The 23150-nt window shown below is 40.0% G+C and overlaps 1 long non-coding RNA gene across 1 annotated transcript in view; it reads right to left on the bottom strand.

Annotated features, from left to right (window-relative positions):
• Positions 1-252: 252 nt before the first annotated feature.
• Positions 253-23150, bottom strand: part of LOC139602435 (uncharacterized) — a 36669-nt gene continuing 13771 nt past the window's right edge. The window contains exons 2-3 of the long non-coding RNA XR_011683205.1: positions 1913-1978; positions 253-303 (exon numbers count right to left, since the gene is read on the bottom strand). This is a non-coding gene — a long non-coding RNA (uncharacterized lncRNA). The remainder of the gene's footprint in view (positions 304-1912; positions 1979-23150) is intronic.

Below are 23150 nucleotides of genomic sequence, written 5' to 3'. Positions count from 1 at the left end.
GACTTCTCAGCACGATGAGGTTGTGAATCCTGAGGTAAGACTGAAAGCAAACTGCCTGGATCAAAGCTATGCAGTCTGACTAGATGGCAAGGGCAATGAGTAAACAGTGCTTTGAATATGCAGCAGCCAAAAGGCTCAGAAAACTGTAAAGTTGGTTGCAGAAAATGTGCTCAGAGAACCTGGAGTTCTCTACCTACCTGAGGTCATACGGCATTTGCATGAGAAATTTGGACTTTGGAATGGTTTGCAGTCAGAGTTCAGAAGAGCTTTTGGCAGGTTAAGCACGTTCCCAGTAAGATGATGCTGAGGATAAACATGCAAGAGAAATATATAAATGCTGTTTTCACAAGAATAGTGCTGCTTTCTTAGAACTGCCTGTATTTTAGGGAGGGAGGCTAGAACGCAGTCCTGATGGGATGCCAATACAATCCATCGAGAGCAGTTCGTAAATCACACAGCTTAGCAACTGAAAAGGACAGGGTACATTTTCAGATGTGAAACAAGAACAGAACCATGTTCCTCAGGAAAGAGGTACTTGTTTAGCATGTATTGATGCTGTTTACAAAAGGATTGGGAGTTTAACTCTTAGTGTAAAATGGCCTAATAACATAATAATTACTGCATGCAGCTGAATTCACTGAGATATTTTATCAAACCTTGAAGTATCTGACCCATTGATCCTCTGTAATAAGGAACAGGAGGGCACCTTTGATCTTTCTCATGGAATTTAATAAGTCAAAATTAGAAAAGAGCCTTTTCAAATGAGGACAAATTTGACTAGGAGGATAACTAGGCAAGTTGTTACATTTTAATTGTATTTTAACAAAATTATCTAAGCTCATAGATTTAATAGTCACAACAAATCAGGAAATAAAATGCTGCATTGTTGTCACTGGTAGATTAAAGTGGCAGAACATAGGTTTATAGAAGTACTAAAGGAAAAAAGCATTTCTTTTGTTTGCACAGTACTGAACACATTCACCAATCCAGCAAGAAATGCCTTGCTCCTTAGCCGGACTTGCAAAAATGCAATTCACTTAATGATTTTTTTTCCTATTTTAAATGATGGATATAGTTAAAAGAGTTGTTTTCTAGTTCTGTACATTCATTTTTATTCCTTTATACTGCTTCCCAGTGCTCCAATCCAGGAATTACTTGTTTAGTGTCAAACCTCACAGTGAAAGTCTCAGCTAAAAAGCCCATCTATGTAAACAAGTTTGGCAACCACAATTCTTCATCACTCAATTTGGGTCTCGGAAGCCATTTCCTTCAAGATAGATCCTCGTCCACAGGGATCTTTAGACAACAGCAGACTAAATTAATCCCAGGTATTGTCAAGAAAACAGGCTCTGAAATGTGCTGCTTCCAAATATCAGCAACCCTCTGGAGACAGCCGCTACAGCAAGCTGTTATCTGTCAGGAAGATCCAAGACCCTCAGCATTAGTGATGAGCTCCCACAGCTCGGTGGGCTTCACTGTACATCTGCCACAGTTATTTGAAACACAGTCTTTTAAAAATTGAATTTTCCTGCCAACTGAGGTGTGTTAACATCTGCCGGTTGCTGCTGTGCTGATCATCAGGGCCTAAATCCTAAGGGAACACTTAACAGCTTTCTACACAGATCTCTCAGTTCTGCTTTGCAGGAAGCAATGGTGGCATATTGGCCAAATTTGTTGCATGAAAAACACAAGGGTTTTGAAGAGGAAGAATTGCACATCTTTATAAGATTACCCGGATTTTAATTATCTGATTTTGTCTCTAGGTCCAGTCTGAAACCACTGGTGTAGAAATTAAGGTCCTGCCATTGTTCCATACTCACTGGCAAGTTACTCAGGGTATAAGGCACATCAGTGCTTCTTCAAAACTTTACAATAAACACAAAAGGTAATAACACTGGATGTTTAATCTTACCTTAAGATATAGCTAACAGCAACTTGGCTTTCACTCATGACATCCATCCCGTAGGTTCATGAAATTCTAGAAGGAAAAAAAAAAGTAAACTAGTCAGGCAGCCTTACCTAATCCTTAGGAAGCCATTCCTGTGAAACTATGGAAAACAGATATGGGTAGTCTGACAATTATCAGCCACAAAAGTTATCTTTTAGCCCTTGCTCTTGATTTTAAGTTGCTGTTGTACATTCCCCTCAGTGTGAAGAAAGAAGAAGGGAACCCAGTCAGACCCAACTGGGAAGAAACATTCTGAACCTGGTGACAGGGACTTGCGTGCAAGACTGACAGGTCAGTCATGTTTTCAACAGTGCTACAATTCTGGGCTTTGGTGCTTAATTCCTGATGTACGGATAAGGCATGCAAAGGTAGAAACAGATATGGTGCAGTTTAACTTGCATGTACTGCACTGCAGTGAGTACCCATTCCACAGGAAAAATCTACCTTTCTAGTCTATTGTATGACTACATTATTAGGATCTCGATTAGGGTCTGCATAAAGCACTGATCGCTATTACAGACACTTTGAAGGAGCCTTCTCTATGTTCTTATTCCAAACTCAGGCAAGAAACCTCTGCTCATTTAACAGTAAATTGTTTCAATCACAGCAAGAACCTTTTCCATTATTAATCAGCACAGATTTCCCCAGTATTTGTTTCACTGGATGCATGTAAAACATCTCTGTGACTTTGTTTTGCTTTCAGTAGTTACCCCACCGGCAATTAAAACCTTTCGGCTCCACAGATCGCAGTTTCCATAATCTACCCAGAGATTCTGTGACACTTAGTTCAGTGAAAATGCCAGTATGATTTAATAGAAAAACCAGAGATTTTCACATTTCATCTCCTTGTATATTTCATGCACATGATTGCTTTACAGATAGTATTTATTTTAGTGTAGGAGAAGCAATTGAGTGGCAGTAAAATGTCAGGAAGCACTGGGCAAAGAAGTGTTCTGCTGGGCTGAAGCAGCTGTCAAACATGTCTTCTCAAAAATCCTGAAAACTATGTTAGCTGCTACATCTCAGTTTTTGTGCACCTCAGCAGTTCTTCGTTCTGGCTGGAAGCATAAGCTGCTCACAGCATTCCGAGTTTGGCCATAGCCACGGCGTCCTGGAATTGTAACACTGTATTCTTTGGGGTCTATTCAATGCTAAACTAAGTTTCCAAATGTTTCTTGGCTCGGCAGCCATTAACTGGACCTTGAACTTTCCATTTGTATTCAGTGGCGGGGGGCTAAACCTGCCATCTGTTTTGACAAATGTTTTCTATTGCCTCTGCATAGCTGACATAAAACGAGGCATATTAGAAGTTTAAATTCTCTTTCTGAACCATCAAGAATTCTCTAAGTCCTCAGAAATCCCATCAGAACACAGCTAATTGTAATTCTGTCTGCAAAAGATTTTAGCTTGTCATGAGGGGCAGGTCTTAATATCTTCCTAGCTCCATATCACTTGTTCTCTGAGCATCTGCCTACTCTTCATTCCTTTGGGGCAAAAATCTTCACTGAGTGGAAAATCATAGCTGCAGGCATTCTGGGGGGAAAAAAGCCCCAAAATTAACAAGAAGCATCACTTCTACTTGTGTCTTCTTCACTTTTCTCCAGACTGAACAGTCCCAGCTCTTGGCAGAACCAGGAGAGTCAAAGGAGCTTGATAAGGGCTGCAAGTTATGATATTAATAAACAAAGAAGGTGTCCAGAAAAAAGTAGTAATGAAAAGCTACAGTTCTTGACTTTTAGTGAGCTTTTCTAGATTCTGTGGAAAATATGTAATAATCAGACACAATTGGTCTTGCATAAATTGTCCTACATTATGTCCTACATAAGATATGCATTTAAAATATTTGAAATGGAGCTGAATAATTAATTGATGCTACCACTACAAGAGAATAAAGGAAAGATGAAAAAATAAGGATGCCTTGCTAAATGAGTTAAGTTTGAGCAGATGAACCACGTCAGCATGGAAAAATATCCTTATATCATTCATGTCACATGTAACAAGACATCCTATCTGTGATTGCTGCCGTGTGCCACAGAGCCACTGTGCACATGAATAAATCAAATGCTATGCAAGACATCCAATTAACTTCAAAATATTTGTTTTCAGATCGGTTTCAGATGGGAAATTTATCCACACAGATGTAGCTGTCACTTTTTACAGGCTGGACTGTCACTAACAGATTGTAACTAACAAAAACCAGGAGAGCAATATTCCACATCCTTTTCACATGGAGCATTTGGGTTCCTGGTCATACTGTAGGTTCTGCCATTGCATATGTGCCAGGAGTCTGTGTGAAGGGTCCTCAGAGATTCCCAGCCTTCCCCTGGCAACCACCCACCCTACCAGGACACAACAGAGAGGTGTTGCTCTTTCCAGATGCATCAGTGGTGTCGGTGCCATCCTGTGCCCCACAAAGCATTAATGGTTTCCAGATGTTGGCTCACAGGGTGCTGACACAACTCTTGCACCATCACACAACGATATTATGAGAAGTTTCAGAAACATGGGAGAATTTTACAGAATTTGGAATCTGTAGTGACAAGAAGAGCAAAATACAATGCTGTTGTAACAGGGAACTTGTTCAGCATTACTGCCTAGGATCTTGTCCAGATCAGCCTGTGCTGCAGCACCAGAAAGGGAGCAACCTTTGAACTCACTGTGCAATTTCTAGCATTAGTTATCATTCCTGAAATGTTGTGTAATTACTTAAGTAATATCATGAATAAGTATTAGTAGCTAGGTCTGGTTGAAAATGAAACATTCATTTTATATAAAATAGTGAAACTGCATTTTTTTCTTTCAATGTAATTAAACACATCAATTTCCTTTCTGAAACAAAAAAATTTCTATGTTTGCCTTTCTTACTTGCAAAACTACATTGAGAGAAGAGAAAAAGAATACAAGAAAATTTTAAAACTGTTCATATCACAAATTCTTTAATAATAATCAGATCAAATGATAATATTTTCTTTAGGAAAAAAAAAAAAGACTGGCAAACATAAAAGTATAATCTAGAATTTGAAAATGCAACAACAATAGTATTTAAAGACTTGAGACAGATTTTAAGAGGACTGATTGAAGCTTCTCTTAGCATATGTGAAAGATTTTAGACTCTGGGAAACCTGCTATTTTCCAGAGATATCATCTCAAATATAAAGAAGAATATAAGGAGTTCTTCACTGATCCCGTTTAGAAATTATTCCCTCATCTGTGAAAGCAGAAAGAACAACTCTGTTGGTATAAATGACAATAAAAGCAGCTGCTGATTTGTGGCTGTATTTGTATTTAAAAAGGTGACCATGTAACAGCCAGTAAACACAAAACATGAGAAGAGGAGGGAAGCCCAGTGATAGTAACCATAAAACATTTCAAGGGCAAAACTAAGAAGAAATGTGATTTGATCTGTTCTAGTCCATCTGACATTTTTATATCCACATTTAACTAACAGGTCATTAATATCCACACAAATGTAAGCAAGGGAATTTTGAGCCGAGATGTCTTGTTCAAAGCAATAAAAGCTTTATTCACACTCTGCTTGTACCTCAAACATTTCATAACTTGGCAGCCCTGAACAAGTACGCTGAGAGCCGCCAGTCCAATTGCACAGAACGGAATCAGTCAGCATCTGTTCAAAAAATCCTTGCTCTGCTATGGAAAAAAGCAATTATCATTAAAGTTTTTCCCTCAGAAAAATCTGGCTACACATGAGGGGAAAAATCAGATAGCAAGCCGAGTGCAATAGGGAGTTTTAATTTTCCCTTTTTGCCTTCTAAGTAGAAGAGATTCGTTCAAGTGAAGTCCTTTTGCAGATTATAACTTCCTAAAGAGCCACAAGAGGATTTACTCATCCAAGTTCCCTTAATACAGTCCTGTCCTATCCCCAAACATTCTTAAATGCTGAGATCAGCAGATAGCAAGAACACATGTCAGAAGAGACGTGTTCTATCACTCAGAGGAAGATAACAGGGAACACTTTTTCAAGTTAGCTATTTGCAATTTGTCAGAAAGTCTCAGCTTCCCACTTCAAACAATGGTTTCTGCAGCTGAATTTCTTTGTGCAGACTGTGCTTCATACAAAACAGAATATATCAGAAAATGAGGATTAAAATATTAGAACAGTATTTTTAGCAGCATAGTATTTTTAATAAATTTTCCCATTTTATTGACAAATCAAAAGGGAAAACTTCTTTCTGAGATGACCATATTTTTAAAAAGAAAACCAAAGAGAATCCCAAACAGAATGATATTTTCCCAACCCTAAATCAATTTACTTCATGACTTTTAAGTTTGTATGGAATATTTCTATAAGGTTTGCATTTAGGCATGACTAAAGTTGTGATTCTCACAATACTCATAAGACTAAAAATGTCAGTGTTCCAAATATATGCAATGATTAAATCTTCAAGAATGGCTTCACTGACTTTGAGGTCTCCAGCTCTGATTTTCACAGCTTTTTATAAAAACAGCACTATGGAACTGGTGCTGGAGTGAGTCTCATTCTGAACTGGGCTGAAACTAGTTAAGGTTTCTTTTATTTTTTTCCCGTGCTAAGGGAAGGATCCTATAGTACCTAAATCTTATGTCATTTTATGGCCTGTTGGGAGAGTCCCAGTGTTTTCAGCGGGAACAACAATTTTAATGCAGCAAATTTTAAAAATTAAAGATTATTCCTGAGGGTCTTTAGCACAATAAGCAAATGTCTTTGTTAGTATAAAATACACTGTGTGTACACAGATTTACTGTAATACAGAGCTGGATCACCAACAATTCAAAGAAAAGGATGCACAAAGAAGAAGCTGATAGGAGACACAGGCCAGGTTTGGGAAGCCTGACTGAATCAACAACATGACTAATGGTGTGAATCTCAGAGGAGAACACATTTTTGGGAAGTGCCACTTTAAAGGTGACTGGTAAGAGCAGGAAAACTGATGACTTACTTTGTCAAAAACATCTCTGAATGTCCATGCAAGCAGAGAGCATTTTCAGGATATATGAAAATCAGATTGTTTTCTGGGCTGACATCAGTCACTGTCCATGGATCAGGCTGAGGCTTGTGTGTGCCCTTGGTGAGCTCATCCTTCCACAACTCCAAAATATGTTGTGTGATATCGTGGCCATAGACATCCAGTTCAGCAAATATTATTCAAGGTCAAACACTTTGAAACAATGTGGAGACAGCCACAGCTATCAGAAAAGTCTGGGTTTAATTACAGACTGCTCACATAATTGATATCCACATTGGATTACTTCAGGTCCATGACTTCCCTTAACATTTCTGTAAGGAATGTGCTGTGTTTAACAAACTCAGCTCATCATCTGTGATTTCAGTTTTGCTTGGAAGCCCTCTTGAAAGTTTGAGCGCACTGCCACTTGTACATGCATTTTCTCTCTGTTAAATGCTAAATTAAACTGATTTGCTTCAGACAATTCCTGAGGCTAAATTTCTGCAAGGCTCTGGGCTTTCCCTGTGTTAAAAATTAATGGCCTCTCCTACTTAAAATACAAAGTGGCTTTTAGTCACAGGAAGTTTTTCATGTGCCAGTGTTATCACTTAAATAATCTCTTCTCATAGCATTTACCTTCTGTTATATAATACATATGACACATCACCTGTCTTGAATTTATTAGCCTACATGTAACAAGCTTTCCCATCTTTTCTTAGGCTGTCAGATGAGCTGGTAGATTCCATCAAGCTATTTTTAATATTTCATTTTTATGTTTTTCTACCATGTTCAGTTTCCTGCCAGGTATCCAGAATGAGTTTTGTAGGTAAAGTCTGTGGCAGGACTTTTTGTCTGTGGCACATGGCAGGGTATAAACAGATCACCAGTCTCAGTCAGGAAGAAACAAGAGAGCACTCGGACTTCAGGACCTCAGTGAATTCAGAGTAATATCAGTAAGTCAAAGGTGAAAATAAAGCAATCTCTTTTCTTTACAGAATTTATCGAGTCTTATCCTGAAAATTGTTGCCCCTCAGTTCTCTTGCTGTTCTTTGAGACATGTTCCTGCAGGAGAATATTTTGTACTAAACTGATGAGCTCATGTTGAGAGCAGCCCTCAACAAAATTTCCAGATGGCATATGAATTATAACCTTCTATCATGGACTTAACAAGCCGTGGGCTGCTGGTAGTTGTCACTTCCAGGTTTCAGTGCTGTTTATATGCCACTAATAAAACCTGCTGTTCTTCTTAATAACAAAGCAGAAAATTTTAATTTTTAAGGGATACACTTGGCACCCTATTTTCCTTCTCCCTCCTATTACATTCCTGCTACGACTCTTTCCTGTGCTTTTTGAACATAATCAGCAATAGGTCAAATCTTAATATTTTATTGAGATTTTCTTCATACCCTTTTCAAGCAAAATTCTTTGAGGGAAGAACTACATGCCAAAACCCTTCTGCTGTATCTGTTCATTACTGAGAAAAGAATTTTTTCCTTTCATGGTTATTATTGTGAAGCAAATTCAGAGTCCCTTGTGCATAATACGTAAAGAGAATGTGCACAATATGAAAATGCATTTAATGTTTTATTATATTTTAGCTGCCTGTTAGGTATCTCACCCCAGCCAGCAATTTATAATCATGTGCAAGAGGCAGCTTCCTGAATTTTGCATAGTTCAGAAATAGCAAAGCAGAAACAACATGGTGAGGGCAATTACTTTTAAACAATATTAGAGCAGAGCTTAGTGGATCAGTGCAGCATCTGCAAAGTTCTGCACATTAAGAACTGCAAAGCCTCCAGACGAGGCTCTGAAGAACATGAGCTACATGAATTCAGCCTGTTAATTGCAGAGCTTTTATTAAATTAGTTGTCAGATAATTGTAAAGCAGACATTGGAGTTGGGTTTTCCAGAGCTGCTTCAGAAAGTTCAGGGTATATAAAATAAGCCCTGCTTGAGCGAGCAGAAACAAGGCCCTGGTGTCAGCAGTCTCAGCCCAGGACTCCTGTGCTTCCCCACAGAGTTAATGGGAGCACTCAGCACCTCGGGCTGGCAGGGATGTGCTGCTTCCCGTCCTCAGACCTGTCCCTACGGATTAGGAGGGCCCCAAATGCAGGGAGTGTGTGCCAAGAGAGGTGAAGGTGCTGAAAGGCACCCCTGGAAGGTGAGGATGTGCAGATCTCCCATCAGCAGCATTCAGGACAAGAGGCCAAGGTCATCCTTCATAACCACAAAGCTGCCTGGCCAGCCCATCTATGGATGGGATCTCCAAGGAAGTCACTTTAACCTCAAGGCCACACGTACAGCTGTAAAACATCCACATGGCCTGGAGGGAAGGCTCCTTCCTTCAGCCTTAAAGGCATTTCCCAGCACAAAGTGCAGCTGTTTGGGGTTTGTGCTGGGAACAATTTGGGAGTTACAGCTTTGAAAAGCCTTCACTTTTTATAGCTATTTGAAAAGTAAATGCAACTGGAACTCACCGCGGAGAGGTCAGCTAACCCAGCAGTGTGGTTTGCACGCTTCCTCTCGACACACATCAAAGGCAAACCCAAACAAAAAGGCTTTTCTTTGCACTTATAATTGGCACTGGGCAGAGGCCTGTTCTCTTCTGCAGGCCCCTGACAGAAAAGTAACCTGATAATGCAAGCTGGAGGCAGACAATTCAAAAGAAGTCGTGCACCCCAGCAGCTACACAGATGCCTGGCATGGCAGTGACCCCTTCAAATTGATGAGAAAGTAGAGGAGAGAGGCACATTCAGAGCAGGTGACATCAGCACAGCCTGGCAGCTCCAGGAGGGACAGTGTCACTTTATCACCAAAAGCATCCCTCTAACAGCCAGCTCTGCTCAAGCCTCGGTCTCCTCACCTACACATAGGAAAAAAGTGATCCCAGCTCCAGGACAGATTGTACACCATGAACTTGGATCCCTAAGTTCCAAGTGGCTCTTTAGGCTCCAACTTCATATTAAACCTTTTTCTCAGAGTGTTAGTCATGTTTAAAAGACAAATACTGCATGAACGCATATGAGATTCCAATATGCTACAGCCTTCATGAAAAGTAGAAATAAAATCCCAGTAAAGCTAATTTTGACACTGTCTCCCTCTCAGTTTCTGGGAGTAACTCCTGCTTTGCCTGTAGAAATCTCTTCTCTGACTCCATGCACTAATACAATTGGAACTATATGTATGTTGCATATTAAGATGCATGCACAGTACATTCCTTTAATCACACATAAGCTTCCTGAACTGTATTCTTTTTCATCTGGTTTTTGAGTAAATAATACAGAAAAAAAAATTGCTGTGTTCTTCCAGTGTTTTGGAATGTGTATTTTGGGGTAAGAAAGTATTATGTTGGATTTACTGTACTTTGGTACTTCTGTCTCAGTTACTCAGGATCAAACCCAAATTCCCCCAGCCAGGGGGAGGGTGGGAATCACAGTAAACCAGGGTTACATGGTACAAATGATATTTAATTTACAGTTGGCTATTATCAAACAAATCCTACCATCAGTAAGACAACCAATCACTGAAGGATACTAACCAAATTCTGTATTTTCTGTGAATTAAATCAGCTGTCCTGACTTTGTTTCCATACACTGGCAGACGTTATATGCCTACTGAATTGGTATTATTGGCTCTAAGTTACAGCATTTGGTTCTTAAGGGTATTTTGGAGCAACTGCATTCAGAACAGCACAGTGTAGGTTTTGGAGTATTTTCCATAAGGTTAGTGATTTTAGTCAGATTCTAATTCCTACAGGAATGGTGTTATTTCATTTAAGAGGAACATCTCTGCAGCAGCTCTTCTGGCAGAGACAGCTCCTTCAGGAATCTCTTGTTTCCATACATATTGGGTCAGCTTCTCTCAGGGGTCAGTCCTGCAAACTCTGGGAAAGCAGCGCTCTCTTTCTTTTGGACAGTCAAATCAGATAACTATAACCCATTTCTTGATGGTTTTGGATAATTTAACTTCTTCCTTTTGCATACGTGATTTTTTTCTCAGGTATTTTTTGCTGTGAACAGGCTGTGAAATATTTTCTGCCTTCAACACATATCACAGGATAAGACCTGTCCTTAGCAGAAGGAATTTTCAGACTTTCACATCCTATTCAAACCCCTCAGATTTTCATGCAAGTAGCTTCAGCAACTATTCTGATAACACCAAACTTCCTGAAAAACATAGCAGCCAATAGAGAGAGGTTCCCCAAAAGTCTCATTCATTGACCCAAAAATTATCATTTCCCTCACTCTCTCAGATGTTTGAATCCCTACATAATCCAAATTGCACAGAGCAAAAGTAATCCTGTGCTCAGAGGAAAGCAGAGCTGAAAGGTCAAACAAATCTCAAACTATGCTGCCTCAAGCCTTTCTGCTTCCAAAGGAGTGGCTAATGACTTGTTCTTTGGGAAGACTGGAAAGAGTTCAAATATGAAGGCATGATTAAGAGAAGAAAAATCTTCCACACCAATTACAGCTTCCACGCTTTTGGCCAGAATCCACAACCCAGCTTCCAGGGGCAGCCTGATGACTTTTCAGTTGCCTTATGCTCCACAGGGTCAAAAGGATAGATGCATGCTATCAGCTTGCTGTTTTATAAGCTGCAAAAGAGAGAAATTGGACGGGCAGGCTGCCTCGGAAATTCTTTTGGAACATAATTGGCACTAAAAGTTTTCCCAGAAGAAAATGATTCAGGTTTCAAAATTTTCTGAGATTGAGGAGTGCACACAAGCTATGCTTCTCTCCAGCTCATCATCACTATGTCTCCAGTGCCATCACAGCTTCAAAAAACCTTCAAAACACAGGAAATTAGAATAAAGTAACAAATTCCAGTACTTTTTAAAGCACCATGCTCTGCATGCTCTCATTTGGCAGCCTGCAGCTTTCCAGAACTTGTTAGCATGCTCTTCTCTCTGCATTTGTCTGCTGCCTTTTTGGCTGACACAGCCAGAATTGCTCACATCCATCCCAACAGCATCCAAGGAGTTCTCCAAAGTGAGAGCTTGTGCATTTACTGATGATTGCCCAATGACATGGAGAATTTCAGATCCTGACAATGCCCTAAGTATTGCCAGGTGAGTGAGAAACGTGAATATGCGGTGAGGGCATGAGAATTTTAGTGAACAGAGCAAAGATACACAGTGACAAGGCATTGTACTGTAATACTCAGAGCTGCAGGAACAAATGCAGAAATCTGATAAGGAACCATCAGGATCACTGTTACAATTAGGTCCCATCCATCTTTCAGGGTTTGTCACAATTCAGTGGATACAAACCACAGCTCTCATAATTCTCCTTTGTGCTTCTGTAGGTTTTTTGCTTTACCTCCACATTACTTGACCCCAGGAGCAGTTCAAGGGTGAGGCAGGAGGAAAGGGTGCAGAAAGTATTCCAATGGTTCCAGCTGGAAGAACAGCCCCTCTGAGAAAACATCCATGTAGCTGCTGCAATTTGCATTAGATAACATCTTGTTCCACAAAACTCAGAGAAATTATCCCATTTCATTGATGTGATAAAAAGTAATTGGAATCACCCCTGCCTTTTTCTGCATGGATCATGAACAAAAAGAAATTGGGCCAGTGTTTGAGGTTTGACAAGCACTTGCTGGTTTTTCACTCACTGGCTTTATACAGCTGTGATCAGCAGCACGTTAGGGAAGAGTGGAGCTGGTACAGATATTTCCAGTTCACCAGCAGTAATTAGATCTGTGAGTGTGAATATAAATCTAAAGACCTGACACCCAAATGGCTGCTTCTGGGTGTATTTCTATTTACTGTCTCAAGAACCTTCCTTAATCTCTTGTGAAAATGTGTATCTCACTCAGATTAAACCCTGGGATGAATTTCTCGCCTTTCCACTTCATGCCCATGGAAATGATTTAGCTGCATTACACAGCAGTTCCAAGGACATGATCCACAGGTATCAGAAATGGCAAGAATTTACCTAAGTAGCAAACAACCAGCACAGCCAAGGTCACACACACCTTTAACTTAAGTGGCTGGGCTTCAGTTTTCCCCTTCAAGCAGACAACCAAATACACAGTTTGCCTTAACAGAATTGAAGACACTTACAAGTGGAATTTCCTTTTGGATTTCCTTATTTCCTCACAAGAGCACTAATACGTTATTTCTCAATTACATTCTGTATTTTGGCACAGTTTAACAGAGTGGGAGGACAACAAACTTGGGTCCTGTGAGGGAGGAATACAGCAGGCAACAATCAGAACATGGATGTGACTGCAGCCCTTTGCCTTTTTTTTCAAAGCAAAAGTTTCTCAGAAATAACTGGGAAATGGATAGTGAGAGGATGAACAGCCTGCAGGAAGACTCATAAGCAGGATAAACAACATAATGCAGTCAATAGCTGGCATGTTCTGCTATTTCTTTATCCATATTAAGATTCGAGTATCGATTACCCATACCATACAGCACATTTTACAGAGTAGCTCCAGGAGCCCTCAAATCACAAACACACTCCTGACATTCTCCTGAATAAAAAGACAGATAAGCAACTATTCCTACAAAACAGCAGCAGTGGACCAAAACAAAGCTGAAAAAAAATAAAGCCTTCTATAATATCTTTTTAAAATGTTTTTGAAAAAAAGGAATGTTAATACATTAATCATAAGTTAAACTTCAATTAAAAATACCATCAAGGAGTGTTGGAAGCTCTAACATCTAATATTTTAAGTAAAAGGCAAAAGGAAACTCTAAAGTTTAAGTTGGAATACAAATTTGCTTTGTGACTTGGGGCCATGTCTTGTCTCCTTTGTGCCTCTATGAGCCCAGCTGGAAAGTGTAATAATAAATTAAGAAACACAAAAACAAAAAGCAGGCCTGCAATGAGATCCAGATGCTCCATTAAACTGCTGTTCCCCTCAAACACCTTCCAAACCATAGCTAAATAGAAATAGGCCTGACAGCTGGATTTTAGGCATGCCTGTGAAACCATGGAACAGTCTTAATCTGTTTTCCAACAATTAGAAGCTGCCATGCCTCTTCAGGAACTGGAACCACATCAGCTCCTTCTATCCATAACAAGGCAATTAGAACAGAACTACAGGGATGCCACCTCAAGATTAAAGGATCATACACTTCATGATTGTCTGTTTGTACAGTAACTTATTGTGTGGTTTACCTTGGCCAGGCAACGCGCACGCTGAGACTGCTGCGTGTTCCATGAAATTCAATCTTTCCACTGTTACCATGTCTTTTCCTGCCTTTTTAATTCTCTGCCCTTTCTGAACTTTCTATGGGATTTTCTCCTCTTTACCTGTTTAGATCACACCATTTCAGCAAAGGCAGTGTGCTGTTATTGTATGTACTTACAAAATGGTGATTGGAGCTGAACCTGGGCATACAAGAAATTATGCTCAAGTGTCATTATCTCAAGATGTTTTAGTCAGAGCTTTAGCTGGATATACTTTGGCTGCACAAAAAAATCAGCAGAAAATGGGAGAAAACTGCCATGTAACTAAAGACTGATACCATCACAGGCACAGAAGAAATTAAACTTGCATTAGTGGCTGCAACACCACTGCCTCGTGTCTGTGGTGTTTGGCTTTGCTGCAGCAACTTCCTTCCCAGTATCATTTTTGTAGGAGGCATTTGCAGTACACACTACCAACCATGAGATTCCTGCAGAACATTTGTCAGTTCTGCTGGCTCAGACTGCCCTGCTAGGATCTCAAAGTGAAGAACATGACATGGGGCTCCTTCAGAAGCAGTTTCTTCTAAGATATTAAGGACATGCCTGTGAAACCCTGAGTGCTGTTGAAGAAATATTCCACTACTAATGAAAGCGCTCAGTTGAAGTGTGACACCTACAGAGGAAAGTCTTCCTGCAAATGGGTAAAGGGTTCCCAGAGCATCCCATAAAATGAGGAATTCCTAATGCTGACCTTACTGCAACTTGGGAGAAGGGTTGCTGAGCTCTGCTGGTGTTCTTGAATGTTATTTTCTTGCCTCAATAGAAAAAAAAAACTTAGTGAATAACTTTACCCCTTTTCTCTGAAAAACTTACAACCTCAGCATAGGCCAGAAGCAAACATGTCTCAGAACTCATTCTTAAATTATCACCATCTCTCTTCTAGGTGAGCACAGTGCTCCACATGCTCTTATTTCTTATTGCTGGTAACAGATACACGGGCTCCAGGAGATTTCAAGCTCAGCATAACTGCACATGATAATTGCCATTTTCTTTAAAACATCCACCACCACTTCAGTAGATTATCAGGCTCACAGCTGAAATAACAGAATGCAGTTGCTTCCCAAAGGACACGCAGAGTGTTAAAACATGACATCGCTAAGTGGCAAATGACAAAAGACAACCAGGGGAATGCAAACTGATTCACACCACTGGAATGAAAAAACTGCAGTCACTGCCAGCGTGCTGGGATCCTTCAGAGGCCCTGAGACATGTGCTCCATAGGAACATGGCTTCTCCCATGCAATTCCCGGGAGCAGTGGATGGTCACAAAAGGAACTGAAAAAGGTCTGAAAAGGCCCTGAAAAGGTCCCCAGGCGCAGCGCCACGGCTCATTGCCACCTGGTGGCTGAGAATGTTTAATACAGCCCACCTCGACCCCTGGGCTTTGCACCGTTTCAGGAGGGTATTTCTAAGTTTACTCCCTCTTACAGATGAGGGCCTTCCCGTGGTATTGCATGGGAATGCATGAAACACCCAGAGCAGCTGAATTTCTGTTTACTAGAAATGTCTAAGGTAGCATGTTGCTAAAGTGATTCCCTGCTTCCAAAGCAATGTGAAATCACAGCAGAAGTTTCCAGCTAAGGATGACATGCAGCTAAGCACAACCACCTGAACTGGGACCTGCACCTCAGCAGTTGCCTGATGCTTGCATTTTATCACAATGAAAAATGTTATAGATTGTTCAAAATAAGGTCACAGGCATTTACTAAGAGACTTTCATCTCTGCTCTGCATATGGCTCACTAACTTTAAATTAAAGTGAAAGAATAAAATTGATGCAGGCAAAAAATGAGCTCCATTTTTATCATAGCCTGAATCTTGACCCTTAGAATACTGTACAGTTTTCTTACAGCATCCTAAAAATTACTACATACCCTTTTGCATCTGTATTTCTCAAGCTGGCCTACCCCTAACCCACTCCATCCAAAACTGAGCAGCTGGATAGTTGTGGCCAGACAATTGCCAGTTCAGACGCCAAAAAAATGCCCTTCAAAAGACAAAGCCAGATGTGAATACCAAATTGTGCAAGTGCCCAAGTGAAAATAATAAAATCATAGGCTTGACCTTGCTCCACCCATTCATTTTGGGCAGAACTTGCCAAGAAAAGTTAATGGGTTTGACCTCAGTTTCAAGGGATGAAGCTAGATGATGTGGAGAAGAGCCTCTGATGTCAGTAAAGTTTTGCCTGATTTACCCCAGCCTAGCCAAAGTTAGAATCTAGCCTGGGGTAAAAACATCTTTAAATTACCCAGGCTAGTCCTCCCCTGTGCAGGTTTGTAGCTGCACCACCACAGTGGCTGTTCTCCTTTTTCTGTGACTTGGAGTATTTCATTGTTTCCTCCTGACCACAGTGCAGGAGAGATGCTCAGGGTCACAGTTATCATGGGATAGTGAAGGGAGCTTTTCTTACAGATTTCTCATATGATCCCCTTTTCCTGCATTCTCTTCCAAATGTTTACATCTTCAGCTGAGCAGAACCAGGGAAACCCACTGGGTGGGATAACCTACATTTTCTCCAAGTCTGGAAAGTCAGCGAGTAGTTCTGAAGTAAAAAATCTATGAGAGATTAAGATACAGGTTGTATTTACTTTGGTGATCTTGAAAATCAGGATTCTCCTGCCAGCCAGAGGAATTCATGCAAGCCTAACTATTCAGGGAAGGAATATATTAGTGACAGAAGGGGTGATGAAGTAGGAGTAGAAAAACCCCCCTAGATCAAGTGAATAGAAAGCAAGTTCATTATTGGTTTTGACTTCCAAAATATCTTCCTCTACCTGCCCCTGCTGCTAATTTAGTAAATTACATCCCACAGTGTTTTTTCTCCCAGTGGAACCACACAGAGCATTTACTCTTTCCTTTGCCTTGAAGCCCCAGCTCAGTGCAGGAAAGCCAAGTGTGCTGAAAAAGGCTTTCAGGCACACACTGGCAGATGCACAATTGTTGGTCACAGCACCTGGGGCCCAGCTCTGGTCCCAAAGCCTTTTGAAGGCTGCCTGGGTGCTGAACTGAGTGGCTGCACTGAGCACATTTCCCTGGGGCTCAACAGAGAGACACTGCACAGGCTGGGAAACCTTGAGTCAGACACCAAGAATATGCCTGCAAAAGGCCACGAGCATCCTGTTCTAATGTCGACATTAGCCCTGCCTGGAGCAGAGAAATGGGACTAAATCACTTCCTGAAATCCCTTCCAACATAAATATTCAGAGATATTACCAACATCTTAAAATTTCACATTTTTTTTAAACATTAGTTAAACACAAATAGCAGAACGGAACCTCTCCAGAAATAAGCTGTGCACTAATAATAAGCATACTGTAATAAAAACTTTAAGTGAGCCTTAAGTGACCATTAAACACATAATAATGCACTTTCCTACAGACAGCAACGAAATTGAGCACTAAACACTACAGGCAGAACAAAATCATTTAGCACAGATGCCTTGAAAGTTCCTTATTAAAATAGAAACAAAGGACATTTGTTCTCTCTACATGGGGTGCCATATGAAGACCTCATTGCCACATTTCTGCTAGACACTGGTTTAGCTGAAATTACCTGTGTTTAGGAGAGCAGAGTTACATATAAAGTTTCTTAGAAGTTGCAGGAGAGATCTTTGCCTAAGAGAGAATATTGTAGTATGCTCACATGCTTTGTTTGCAGCTTTTACAGTTAGCAACACCAAACACTGGCTAGACAATGAGGAAGTAATACTGTAAAGAATATTGTTTTCTGGCCAGGTAGACAAAGTTCCTTTTGTGATACCATAACCTTGATTTGTTTGCTTTATCACTGCTTGTGTTCTCTGCAGCTCTGTGTTATCAGACTTTTCCAATGACTGGTGTGACTTACAGCGTTCCTGCTGCAAGCACAGATTCGTGGATGAAGCCTGCTATAGGAAGTGGAAAAATCTATCATCAGTTTTCTCAATTAATGTTGCTTTGCTTCACACACAACACAAGCCAGTCAGTAAACAAACTGCTCCCCAAGATGGGCAGATACCTGAGGGTGGGAATGGACTATACTATTTATCTTAATCAGACAAAACTCATCTGTCTCAGCCAGAAAGGCCAGTATTTCTGTGACAGAGGTTTCAGACATACACCCCACCCCAAACAACCAAAAGTTCCTGCTGACACTGAGCTACATAAAATCTAAGAACAAGTTCTCTCCATTTTCAATTTGATCAGCAGATGCATCAACCTTTTTTCCCCCGTGTGGTGTCTCCCTTATAGATCTACACCAAAAGTGAGGTGATGTACCTTGCACTTCCAGCCTCTTGGTGTTCTTTCTATAGTATAAGTCCAACTAGCCTTAAGCCAATAAATAAATATTTCCAGCCTTGCTGCCTTCTCTGTGTCCTGCCCAAGTGCAATGACATCACAGCGACAGCTCCCGGCACTCTGAGAGGATGGGAAAGTATAAACAGTGCTCCATCTGCAGTTCATTTGCTCTCCCTGAGAAAAAGGGACCAAAACAAGCTCTTGACTGATGGTTGGTTTCCACAGTTTGGTGGCAACAGCTCTGCAAATGAACTATTTCAGGCAGGAGCTGGTGGCAGTTATTTGATAAAACACAGCAGTGCTGATAATACATGAGGGTTTTTTTAATGTGGACTTTGTAAATGATAGGATTCAAGGACAAACTTGTCAGGTCAAATCTGCCCCAGGTGCTGAATGTGTAAAAGCTGAGAGGTAGAGATTACTGCAGGGAAGATTAATGGCACTATTAACATGACTCTGTGGAGCTACATAGCTGTGCTCAGAGGAAAAGTTTGGGTTGCAGGCATAGTAAATGAAGTCTGGGTATGCTCTAGGCATATTTTTGTTCCCTTCTGTGTACAGAGATGTTTTATTTCAGAGTTATTCAAATATACTCAAGCTGTATATGTGAACTTTAAAAATTACCACATTTTAAAAATTCTTTTAGCTAATGAATCAGTGACAAGGTAAAATCAGCAGAGGTTTACATCAAAATATCTTCTATTTAACATTATCCAGCTAACCTGTACTGAAAGTGCAAAATACAGCAATATGCACAGCTGCTCCCTGCAACAGAACGTCTTCCATCCTGCTGCAATGCAATCAGTGTATGATATTTTCAATTATTATAATTTCATCTGTGTAAAAATGAGCTCTGATTCTCTTCAGGAAAACCATTCTATAGCTCATCAGGTGTGAAGTACTCCTGTATAGAGAACACACTTTTTGTGTCAAACAATAAGAAGACTTGAAGCCATTGTGGACAATATTCTTTCTTTCTGAAATCAGCCAAGACTCTTCTCATTTCATTACTTGCCTCATTTACATTGGCTGAAGGGATGGCACCCAGGGGAGGCAGGGCCACCCAGAGAGAAGGGCAAAAAATTTTTTGTTCCCCAACTTCAATTCATCCTTCATTTACAGCTGGCCCTGTTGCTGTCACTGTCAAGAAAAAATTTGAGATCTGCTAAGAGGTTTTAGCTCATCTTTCTGTCATTCAACAACTTCAGTTTCAGGGACAAGAAGCAGTTTTGGGGGAAAGGGGATTGTGAGAACATGACCCAAACGTTCCTGAGTTTAATGGAAAGTTCACCAAATGCAGTTCACTGAGCTATTTTTCAGTCATCCCTGAGTTTCCAGAGATGGATAAATGATTCAGTCAAACATAAACATAATAGAGCTTTGAATAAAGGAGCCTTTTTTTTTTTCCTGATCATGGCCTGAGGTTCGTTTGGGGTTAGTGGAAATGCACTGTGGTTAAAGCACTGCATATCACCAGAGCAACATCCTGTTCCCAGGTCAGCCCATGAGGATTGCTCCTTGCAATCGGTTTGCCAAGTTCCTGAATATTCATGAGCTTTATTCTCTTCAGATTAGGCTGAACTCTTGCACTAACTCTGGAGACCAGGTTGTGAATATGCAGTACTCAGATTTCCCATCTGCAAAATGGCTTTCTTTACATCACAGAGGCATGAGAAGCATGAATTAAAATACTTCCCAGGTAGGAAGGGCTTTTGAAGAAAGGGATATGTGAAGAAAGGGGCTGTGCAAATTCACCCAGTGTGTGCAGGGGTTCTTGTGCCTTTTGCCCCCACTAGAAGCTGCTGGCTTGTGATGTGTCCATAATTGTATGGCAGGACTTTACTTTTGATTGAAGCTGCTTCTATTTTGGAATATTATAGGAAGGTGAAGAAAGAGCCTGTTGGTCATTAAAGTTCAGTTCTCCATTTATCTCTCAAGTACCTTGCAGAGCTCCTAATTGAAAGCATGAAGTTCTGTACTAATTCATTGAAATGTTTATTTTAGAGCCTTTTATTAATTCTTTTTCCAGTGAGCAATGGGAATTGCATCTTTTGTTTTTACTAAACCTGTATTCATAATGGCAACCCGGATATAATCTCTCCTTTCCAGCTGGTAATTGCTTGTTGCAATCCCCTTGGACACACCAGAAATGCAGGATGAATGAAGGCAGTGACAATATTAAGCCCTGTGTCATGTTTTGTCTGGGTATGAAATTTCAGGATATCTGCTAAAACCCAAAATGGCTGAGTAACTCCATCCACCTCTCCTTTCCTCATAATTATTTACGTGGAACCATCAGGAGACAGCATGTCATAATATCCATTCATTCTTGCAAGCCCCAAACAAGGAGAGAGCTGAGCCAGGACTAAGTCAAACATACAGAGAAAGAGACAAGTACATCTGGCTGGGAATAAACAGCCAGCTTTTTGCTTCCTCTCCTGGAAACCTTCTTGACTTTTGTTCTATCTCAGTTTATCCCCTCAGAGATGGAATGGCCTGCTTTGGCATTTGTGTAGCAGCTCAAAGCATCCTCAGATTTGGGTGTCATTAAAAACTTAAATGTTCAAAAGCAAAACAGAACCAATTCTCAGAGCTGACAACCCATTGCTGTATAGATGAGCACAGGCTGAAGGAAAGAATCCAGATTGTATAATCAGTTCCCCATCTAGAAAGCCAACACCAACAGGGGTGAGAATGGTGAGCATTCCTCATTGCTCTTCTCATGTTTGAAGCACCCTGCATTGTAATGAAAGAGAGCTTGGGGAAATATACACAACAAATTGAATCAAACTGGAAATGCTGTTTGCCTCCAGAACAGACTTGGGAAATTAATGTTAGAAACCTTAATTTATTTTATCTGTCTCCATGCCATGGTAACTTGCTGTGTATTTTTAAATACAATAAAAAAGTTCAGTTTATTCTTCTCTGAAGTTATTCTAATGGAGTCAGTCATCCTCTTTTAACAAAATTGCAACAGAACATCACAAAAACATTTACTGGGAAGGCTGAAGAATGGTAAACAGAGAGAGGCTTAGGATTTAATAGTAATATTTGTCATATTTGTCATAGATGAGTAGGTACATTCAGTTATTTCTACTGACTCTTCTAATCCTAAACTTATGTTACAGACAGAGTTCTCAAAGATATTTTTACCAAAAGGAATGAATTTTCTCAAAGTTCACTCAGTCACGTTTAAAAACTTCATATAGAAAAAACTGTTACAGAAAGGTAAAAAGCAAACCAAATTTTATCTAATGTTTTAAAGAAAAGGTTTCTCTGATTGTAATTGGCTATTTTACAATTAAATCATATACAGCAGAAACAGGAAGGGTATTTACAAGGTAAATGATACTAGAAAGATAAAATCTAAGTATCAGTGGTAGCTTTCAGTGTTGGTATATGGCCTTTATTTTGTTAATTACAGTCAGTCAATTAGCATTAACTCATAGAAATTAACTTTGTAATTTTGTAATTTTTTTGTAATTTTATGTTTCTTAGTTATAGCTCTCAGCTTTCTCCTGGCTGTGGGAACTGAGCCTTCTTACAGAAAGGATTTCCAAAGGTTTCCATAGTTCACAAATCCTGCAGCAGCAGCTCCATGTCTGCTCAATTACTCTACAGTTTAACTAAAACACCATTTCAAGAGAAGGTGAGAGTTTGCTTTTGCAGATTTCCTCTGCACATCTGCCCAGACTAAATCCAGAGTTCTTTTGCTTTTAGCACACAGGCTTGGAAATAAAAAGCTTGGTAGTCAAAAGGTCACAAATATGAGTGTTTTTCTAGAACCAGACCTGTGTGGATAGGCATTCATACGTACATAACTCTTCCAAATTTGAAAGAGCTCCCAAATGTGTAAAATTAGGAACCTTTTTTGTCTGGTGGCCTTGAATGAACTGGGCTTGCCCATAAACAGGGACCAAAGATAGAAGTTAGCCATATTGGGAGGTTTTATATTTTTTGTGTAAGAAAACTTATCTTTCAGCTACATTTACCCACCTCAAACAATGAGATCACCACAAACGTATCTGCCTGCTTTGGGAGTAAATCAGACACTATTTATATCCAGAGCTTTGAATTTTTACAGCCTAGTAACACAGGACAAGACAAAGGAGATAAAAGAAGGAGAAAACAGTTCATAGCTTTCTGATAGTTGGTGCCTTTTCCCCATCCTGGAAAGTTTCACAAACAACTGCTGCTTTTTGCTTCATTGGTTTGAGATCTCATTCTGAAATCGGTGATTTGAAATTTGGCTTGAAGACACTTCCCAAATCCAGTACTTAAGCTTTAATGATGCAAGAGTAATGAAAGGGAAGGATATGCATAGATTATGGTAAATAAATAGTATGATGTGCCAGGAAAAATGTGGAAGAGCAGTAAGTTTTACCAGGATTTAGTGATTCCATCTCAGACTGGCACTAGCACTGTGAAGTTCTCCCGTTACAAATTCGAGCAAAGCTGCAAGAAGAAAAGCTGTGAGCTTTTCTTTTGTACTGAAAAAGTTTTGAGAAGTTACTTTTCAGGAATTTATCATAATGAAGAAAAACTACATTTCCCTGCTTGCATTTTCTCATTGTGCTTTAATAAATTAAGGTAAATTATTCCAATTAGATATTTTTCTTAGGATTTTTTTTTCTATTTAGGGGGAAAGAGATGACTGTTCTGGGAAGGATTTAGTGCAGGCATTCAAGCTGTGCTGCTGGAAAGGGTTAGGAGCAAGTGAAACAGATCTCGAATGTCAACTCATTCTCTTTATGTTTCATTGTAGTCAGGCTTGGGTAAAC

This window comes from Agelaius tricolor, unplaced genomic scaffold (genome assembly GCF_023055355.1).
Source record: "Agelaius tricolor isolate 1412-34295 unplaced genomic scaffold, bAgeTri1.0.p SCAF_34, whole genome shotgun sequence".
Taxonomy (NCBI): Eukaryota; Metazoa; Chordata; class Aves; order Passeriformes; family Icteridae; genus Agelaius; species Agelaius tricolor.
This window is presented reverse-complemented; position numbering and strand designations above follow the sequence as displayed.